This window comes from Podarcis melisellensis (assembly GCF_964234715.1).
Source record: "Podarcis melisellensis genome assembly, chromosome: 16".
Lineage (NCBI taxonomy): Eukaryota > Metazoa > Chordata > Lepidosauria > Squamata > Lacertidae > Podarcis > Podarcis melisellensis.
In genome coordinates, this window is record NC_138533.1 from 27,546,439 (window position 1) to 27,552,438 (window position 6,000).

The following is a 6,000-nucleotide window of genomic DNA, read 5'->3' on the forward strand; positions in this document are numbered from 1 at the left end:
TGGGTTCAGCCCTTTCACTTTAGAAATGTGAATTAAATTACTGACCCCAGAGGTCTGTTGCATCACCTGAACCACTGGCATGAATGGAGGAAAAGTTGGTACTTTGGCTGGGCTAGTATGCACCTTACATTACTGCCATGACCGTCTGCAATGGAGACAAGGATCCTTTGCAACCTGGTCCCTGAACGGTGCTTCAAACTTGTCATTACTATTGAATGGGATCCCATCACATAGAGGCAGATTCAGATTGTGCTCTTAAGGCTCTTTTGGAGGTCTTTCACATCAAAGCCATTCCCCTCGCTCTCACACTGGACTTTTGGGTAAAGGAAAGTGAGAGTGTAATGGAAAGTGTAGAATGAGGTTTCCTAGGTGCAACGTCATCTGCCCTTCCTGCAAACAGGTGTGGATGGAGGCTGAATAAACAGTTGACTTGCTTCAATTTTTGTGCAGACAAATCAGGATGAATGTGCAATAAACAGCAATCCTAGTCCAGTATTCTGATGCAATCTGAATATTTGGCTTGCTAATGGTTTTCATTTCTAAATGTTCAATGACAGTTGGAGGTGAAATCTTCTTGCCTGTGTGTGATCCCAGCTCTCCCCTTTAGGGGGAGATGTTAATGCATCTTCTTGACATTTGGCAGGATAGGATGACAACACAGACCTCCGGCCCCCGCTGCACCTGGGGCAGGGCAGGAAAATGTTGGCTATGCATAGGTGCTTTATTCACTGCAACTCACTCATGTCTAGAGCTCAAGGGCCCAAAAATAACTTTCTCTTCCCAAGAATGTTAGCTGAGACTCTGAGCATGTTTAGGCCAGTTGTGTGTAACAGGTTCTACTCAGAGAAGACCCCTTGAAATGGAAAGGCTGAAGCTGAATGCAGCCCAAGACCATGTTTGCTGTCAGGCTGATGCCTGGACTATCTTGGGCAAAGAAAGTTTGTCTAGGGCAGGAATAACCCACATATTTTCCTATGGATGCTTTGGGGCTGCATCTCCTGCCATCCCGGACAATGAGCTGCGCTTGATGGACCTGATCAGAGCTGAGGTTCCCAAACAGCTGGATGTTTCATTGTCTGTGTGTCTGGACTGCTGGATCAAGGAGGAGGAGGATGGCATGGCTGCCGCTACCAAGACTCCGCTCTGTGTGATGTGCCACCTCTGAGGTGCAAGCAGAGGGCAGGGGCGCCTTTGGCAGGAAGAAAGGGGGAGCAGAGCGCAAGGAGTCTGAATTCTCTGCAGGGACACACACAAAAAATGGGATGTCAAGGACGATCTGGTGCGGGGGATGAGAAATATCCCTAATTTCATCTGAGGAATGTTGGAGTGTATGCATGCTTTGTTTTTGGAATGCCCCACATTCAATCCCAGGCTTCTCTCTGCCATAATAATAATAATAATAATAATAATAATAATAATAATAATAATAATAATAGTTTATTTATACCATGCTCATTTGGCTTTGTTTCCCCAGCCACTCTAGACGGCCTCCAACTGAACATTAAAAACACAATACAGCATGAAACATTAAAAACAATCCCTAAACAGGGCTGGCTTCAGATGTCTTTTAAAAGTAAGATAATTGCTTATTGCCTTGGTATCTGATGGGTGGACGTTCCACAGGGCGGGCGCCACTACTGAGAAGGTCCTCTGCCTGATTCCCTATAACTTTGCTTCTCACAGTGATGGAACCACCAGAAGGCCCTAGGCACTGGACCTCAGTGTCCAGGATGAATGATGGGGATGGAGAATGATGGGTATACTGGGCCGAGACCGTTTAGGGCTTGAAAGGTCAGCACCAACACTTTGAATTGTGTTAAGAAACGTACTGGCAGCCAATGCAGATCTTTCAGGACCGGTGTTACATGGTCTCGGTGGCCACTCCTGCTCACCAGTCTAGCTGCCGTGTTCTAGTTTAATTGCAGTTTCAGAGTCTATAACTTGGAGAAAGTACTGCAGAGCAACAGATGTGAGACTCTGGTCACTGCACAATAGGCCACTTTCTATCCATGCAGAAGTCAGAGAATTCTGCCTCGCACACGGATCTCTTGAAGACAGGCCAGAAACATGATTCAAGGATTCGAGGATTGAGACTTTTGTGTAAAGGAGAGGGAATTGGAAAGTGTAGAATGACATTTCAAATGTTTCATTTGCCCTCCCTGCAAAAAGGTGTGAATGGAGGCAGAATAAAGAGTTGACTTGGTTCGATTTTCTTGCAGACAAATCAGAATGTGTAATATGTGCAATAAACAGCAATCCTGGTGCAGTATTCTGATGCTCAGGACAGAGTCTCTTAAACTTTTCCACAATCTGATACTTGATCATTTCATTTTTAACTGGGATACAAAGGACTGGACCTTCTTTATGCAAATCACCCCCTTTGCTGCTAAGCATGATGCCCTCTGCCCAAGCAAATGGATGTGGACCTATTTACATGAGAGATCATTTGTCATTTCCAGGGCATTTAAGAGAGGAGGAGGAAGGTGCAGCTAGATTGAAGAGCTGTTTGTCCCTGGGACCCTCCCTTCCTTTGACTTCACCATGGCGTGGCTCCTGCTTCTCTTCGCCCTTCTCAGCTGCTGCTCAGGTCTGGTTCTGGTTGGTTAATGGGAACAGGTTGGCTTGTGCTGAGATAATGGGACAAACAACAAACCCATTGATCTTGTCTAATTTACCATAAAAAACAATGTTTTCTGATCCTTATAAACATAGAAAATTATGTATTCTTTTTCTTTTTGCAAAGGTGTCATTTCACAGACTTTAACTCAGCCAGCCTCGGAGTCTGTGTCCCTGGGCCAAACTGTGAAACTCTCCTGTTCCAGAAGTAGTGGCGGTAGCTGGTTCAGCTTTGGCTGGTATCAACAGAAACCTGGCCAGGCTCCTCGCTTTGTGTTCTATCATACCAGCGACAGGGGAGAAGGGATCCCAGATCGGTTCACTGCCTCTATCTCTGGGAACACTGGCTCTTTAACCATCTCTAACATCCAGACTGAAGATGAGGCAGTTTATTACTGCAGTGCCAGGGAGAGCACTGGTGGCTGGAAGTATCACCGTGATACAATCTGATGGGGAACTAAGACAAAAACCTTCACTTTTTCTCCCCAGAGCTGAGAATGAACTAGCACTATGGGGCTCAATTTCCTCGATTGCAGAGGAGCTTTTGAACTAAAGAGCTGAAAAGTTTGGTAAGAATCCTGCACTGCAGGGGGTTGGACTTTCAACCACTTGGTCTTTCAAGGTGTCAGTTCACTGCACACTTTGACTCCGGCTGCCTCTGCGTCTTTGTCTATGGGCCAAACCATTCAAGTGTTCTCCCTCTCTAAGCGTGAACACTGGGACAGCTTTTAAGGGTACTAACAGAAACCTGGGTCAGTTGTTGGCTTTATGTTTTATGATCTTTTCAGCTGGGGAGAAGGGATTCATTCAGGTGGGAAGCAAAACCTTTTCTTGAAACTGCAAATCCAGTCCTCTGAAAGGAGTTGTGCAGTCTTGCCAGAGAAATATTGTACATCTCTGCCCTAGGGACATTGCCATTGCTGTTGTGCACTCAGTTTTGGACTTCCAATCTAAACATTTAAATAGGATAGAATATGCCTCATTTCCCGGTTATTTAAGAAAGCAGAAGGAAGGTGAAGCTAGATCAGAGAGCTGTTTGCTTCTCAGGCTCACCCTACTTATAACTTTCCCCATTGCCTGGATTCTTGTTCTCTTCATGTTTCTCAATTATTGCTCAGGTCTGGTTATGCAGGTTTAATGGGCTCAGCTTGGCTTGTGGTAGCATAAAGTGGCTGTCATTAACAGTTATGTGCTCAGGTTATGGCTGCAAATCCGGATATTGAAATTGAATCTCCTGGCCAAAGTATCCATCATTAGGGTTCTCTGTTTTTTGCAGTGGGTTTAGCAATGGATACTTCACAATGTTATGAATCTGAATATTTGCCTTGCTAATTGTTTCCATTTCTGAGTGTTCAATCACAGTTGTAGGTCAAATCTCCTTGCCTGTGTATGATTCCTGCTGTCCCAACTCTCACCATTAAGGGGAGATGTTGATGCATCTTCTCTGCATTTGGCAGGATAGGATGACAACACAGACCTCCTGCCCCCGCTGCACCTGGGGCAGGGCAGGAAAATGTTGGCTATGCATAGGTGCTTTTTCACTGCAACTCACTCATGTACAGAGCTCAAGGGCTGGAAGATAACTTTCTATACCCAAGAATATTAGCTGACACTCTGAGCATGTTTAGGGAAGTTGTGTGTTACAGGTTCTACTTAGAGAAGACCCCTTGAAATGAAAAGGCTGAAGGTGAATACAGCCAAAGACTATGTTTGCTGTAAGGCTGATGACAGAATGGACTGCCTTGGGCAAAGAACGTTTTTCTAGGGCAGGGATAACCCACATGTTTCTCTATGGATGCTATGGGGCTGCATGGTTTCGGCGGCTGCTCCCAGTCCCCAGTCTCGCTGCCATGTTCTGGATGAATTGCAGTTTCTCATTCTATAACTTGGAGAAAGTACTGCAGAGCAACAGGTGTGAGACTCTGATCATTGCATGCTAGGCCACTTTCAATCCATGCAAAAGTCAGAGAATTCTGCCTCACACACATATCTCTTGATCATGAAGACAGGCCAGAAACATGATTCAAGGATTCAATGACTGAGACTTTTGTGTAAAGGAGAGGGAATTGGAAAGTGTAGAATGATATTTCAAACATTTCATTGGCTCTCCCTGCAAAAAGGTGTGAATGGAGGCCGAATAAACAGTTGATTTGGTTCAATTTTCTTGCAGACTAATTAGGATGAATGTGCAGTAAGGAGCAATCCTGGTCAAGTATTCTGATGCTCATGTAAGAGTCTCTTGAACTTTCTCACAATCTGCTACTTGATATTTTCCTTTTAAACTGGGATACCGAGGATTGGACCTTCCTTATGCAAATCACCCCCTTTGCCACTATGCATGATGCCTCTGCCCAAGCCAATGAATGTGGACCTATTTGCATAAGAGATCATTTGTCATTTCCAGGGGATTTAAGAGAGGAGGAGGAGGAAGGTGCAGCTAGATTGAGGAGCTGTTTGTCTCTGGGACTCTCCTTCCTTTTGACTTCATCATGGCTTGGCTCCTTCTTCTCTACACACTTCTCAGCTACTGCTCAGGTCTGGTTCTGGGTGTTTAAAGGCTTGTGCTGAGATAACGGGGAGAGCCACAAACCCATTTATCTTGTGTAATTTACCCTACAATGTTTTTCTGATCTTTATAGCCACAGAAGATGATGCATTTTCCTGTTTTCTTTTTGCAAAGGTGTTATTTCACAGACTTTAACTCAGCCAGCCTCGGAGTCTGTGTCCCTGGAGGTTTGATGGGCTCAGCTTGGCTTGTGGTAGCATAAAGTGGCTGTCATTAACAGTTATCTGCTCAGGTTATGGCTGCAAATCCAGAAATTTAAACTGAAGCTCCTGGCCAAAGTATCCATCATTAGGGTTCTCTGTACTTTGCAGTGGGGTTAGCAATGGATACTTCACAATGTTATGAATCTGAATATTTGCCTTGCTAATTATTTTCATTTCTGAACATTCAGTGACAGTTGTAGGTCAAATCTTCTTGCCTGTGTGTGATGCCTGCTGTCCCAACTCTCACCATTAAGGGGAGATGTTGATGCATCTTCTCTGCGTTTGGCAGGATAGGATGACAACACAGACCTCCTGCCCCCGCTGCACCTGGGGCACGGCAGGAAAATGTTGGCTATGCATAGGTGCTTTTCCACTGCAACTCACTCATGTCTAGAGCTCAAGGGCCCAACAATAACTTTCTTTACCCAAGAATATTAGCTGACACTCTGAGCACACTTAGGCAAGTTGTGTGTAACGGGTTCTACTCAGAGAAGACCCATTGAAATGAAGCTGAATGCAGCCCAAGACCATGTTTGCTGTAAGGCTGATGCCTGGATGGACTGCCTTGGGCCAAGAAAGTTTGTCTAGGGCAGGGATAACCCACATATTTCCTTA